Raw genomic sequence first — 3,157 nt, 5'->3', positions numbered from 1 at the left:
AGTCAAGGTTTTTGTATTTTGGTACAACAATTCCTAGTAGATTTTGATGTACAATGCTTCAGTTAGAATACACCTAGTCAAGGTTTTTGTATTTTGGTACAACAATTCCTAGTAGATTTTGATGTACAATGCTTCAGTTAAGTCAAGGTTTTTGTATTTTGGTACAACAATTCCTAGTAGATTTTGATGTACAATGCTTCAGTTAGAATACACCTCTGTTTGGTTCTTATATTTTGATCATGGAAGCTAAGTTTCCTTCTTTTATGCAATCTGATTGCTTGTTCTTCGAACTTGCATTTCTGAACTGGCACAGGAGAATATCCAGGAGCAAATTACCAGAGTGCTGATTGAGCGCCTGATAGTAAACCGACCTCACCCGTGGGGCTTGCTGGTTACTTTTATTGAACTGATTAAGGTAACTTTTGCTTGCTATACTCCTTTCTTCTCTTTTTCCCTTTTGTTTTTGGGTTATTACGATATTAGTCCCTCAAATCTTTCATATTTTGATATTAGTCTCGAATCATGGAAATTGCTATTAGGTCCTCCAAATTCTATCACTTTTGATATTAGTCCCCTTAGTCCACACACATTTGAATTGGATGCTATTCCTTCGACTTCAATTGTTTAGGTGCGGAATGCCTTTTACACCCTTTTTCATACAAATCCAAACGTGTATCTGTTTACACACCCTAACCCATTTTAGTAAAAACCAAACCAAACCCAGACCCATTTAAACATTCATCTTCCCCGGTAGTTCTTTAGTGTGCGTGGTTCGGTAATTATGTGTCCATTGTTAAGCACTAACTGGTTCGGTAATTATGTGTCCATTGTTAAGCAGTAACCAGATCATGGCTTACAGATTGAATGGATCTTGTGAAGGACTACACAATATTAACATGATTCGGAGGACCCAATAGTAATTTCAGTGATTCGTGGGACTAATCTCAATATGGAAATAACCCTTTTGTACATAATTTTTTTTTAATAATCTTGATATATTTATATATATACACAACTGTGTGCAGAATTCACGATACAGCTTCTGGAATCGGTCTTTTACCCGGTGTGCACCTGAGATTGAGAAGCTATTTGAATCAGTTTTAAGAACATGTGGTGGTCCAAAGACAGTAGATGATGGAATGGTTTCTGGCATCCAAGATGGCAGCCATTGATGAATTTCAATTATATTTACATTTTATTTGTCTAAATACCACAAAAACACTTTCTTTTGTACTATTGACTCTGTAGAACACAAGCACAATCAGTACATATATAAACGTTATGTGTAGATATAACCCTTATGTGTTTTGAAACCCTCCATCATGTTTGTATGTATATGGAAAGTGATTGTAGGCTCTTGCACACAGCTCGCTCGAGACAGAGAGAAACGAAGAATGTCGTTATTTAAATCAAAGAAGATAATCTGATGCTAAAAAAGCGACAACACGCAAATTAACAAAACGACGAAATGAAACAGCCAGAAGGTGTCTAACTTGTGAAACACAATAATGTGTCTCACGCCCCAAGTGTGAGACACAAAAGAGTTTCTCGCACCCCAAGTGCGAGACACAACAATGTGTCTCGCACAAGGAGGGTGCCCCGACATGTTTTCTGAAGGATTTTTTGGGATTTGTGCATCTGATTTCCTAACTACCTTGGTAGTATCCTTAAACGGGGGAAAATCGTTATTAGCCGAAGATATGATCAAATTATGAGATTTTATCTACAAACACAGCGTTTGAAGTTTATAAATACACCCTTTCGTGTATTTGTGACAGGTGATTTGGAATTTTGGACTTGGAGGCAAGTTGATGACGATTTTGAGGGCAAAACCCACGAATTTCAGAGAAAAAGAGGTTAGATCTGCGGAATTCCTGCGCCTAAAGAGAGGATTTTGAGAGATCTGCAAGCTTTTCACCCATTCCCATGATATCAGGCCTTGTTTTGATCATGAGAAGAGTAATAATCTCACTTTGTTGAGGTTATTCACTTTTGTTCTAAGTTTCCTTGATTGAAACAAAGAACACTAAGCCTTTTTTCGGATCAACTTGGAATTGTTATTCGGCGGTCCACGGATCAAAGCATCCCCAACACATGCAAAGATCCCACGCAAGCAGCGACCGATAAATGATCTCTGCGTGTGTTTCTAGGAAGTCTTGTGTGTATTCTTATGTGTAGAGAAGTTTTATAAAAGGTTAAATCTCGTGAATCTATAGTAATCGATAAACGACTTGTAATGGATTCCACTAAGAAATTGATAAAACACGCTGGCGATCACAGTGGGAGCCTACAGCCTCTCTGCCGAGGCTGTCGTGTTGCAACCGAAGATCAAGATCCCGGTCGAGTATGATTTTGACCAACAGAAGTTTGAGGAGTACATCGTATCCTTCTCCTCTGGATCATCCTCTCCTCGTAAGTGTAGGAGGATCTCTTCATCGAAGAAGGTTCGTTGGTCTTCGGATTTGAAGAAGACCCAGGGTGAAGATTCTCGCCCAATCGTTGTTGACGTTTCCCCTCACAACATCTCTCCGACATCCAACGAAGTCGGAATTTCTGCTCGCAACAACTTCTCCTCAGTCAAGGAGTTATTTTTTGAAAGCGCGCCAGTTCTGACGAAGAGGGCTTGTCAGATGCAGCATCAACGTCTCGCACGTCAGCTCGCCAAAACATTAGAGCCGGTTGACGGGATCTGTTACCACATGGATCTGGAGTCAAGGAAACGTCAAGTCATCTAGACGCCTCAACGACAACATACTGATGTCTCCTCCAAGCCATCAACCAACGAATAGGTCCGTGTTAAAAGGATTCCTTCGTCTCTCCAGGAACGCATCTAGAAACGTCATGTACTTCTCGCGCACGCGCGTATTCTTATGCAGAAGGCACATGAATTACAGAAAAAGGGGTGGTAAAAAAACCACCAAAACTACAACAAGTCTGGATACCAAAGCCCAAAACGGCATCGAAATCAACTCGGAAGACGGCCGAACCAGTCTCTGATGGCTAAGACACTTCAGAGTGTCTCGCCCAAAAAGCTGTTCCCACAGCTGTTTCTTCGCTTTCGTCAGCCTCTGTTCCTGCTCCGGTCTCTTCCGTACCTCCGGTGAAGCTTCACGGCACCATGGATCTGTCCAGATTCAAGATAACGATGACGAATCAC

The 3,157-nt window shown here is 40.8% G+C and overlaps 1 long non-coding RNA gene across 1 annotated transcript; it reads left to right on the top strand.

Moving 5' to 3' along the window:
• On the top strand, positions 234-1,358 carry LOC109825571. Its single transcript, XR_002243024.1, has 2 exons — positions 234-415; positions 1,026-1,358. It is a non-coding gene; the product is annotated as an uncharacterized LOC109825571 (long non-coding RNA).

This window comes from Asparagus officinalis, chromosome 10 (genome assembly GCF_001876935.1).
Source record: "Asparagus officinalis chromosome 10, Aspof.V1, whole genome shotgun sequence".
Classification (NCBI taxonomy): Eukaryota; Viridiplantae; Streptophyta; class Magnoliopsida; order Asparagales; family Asparagaceae; genus Asparagus; species Asparagus officinalis.
The sequence above is the reverse complement of the archived record's forward strand: the minus strand, read 5'-3'. Positions and strand labels throughout refer to the sequence as shown.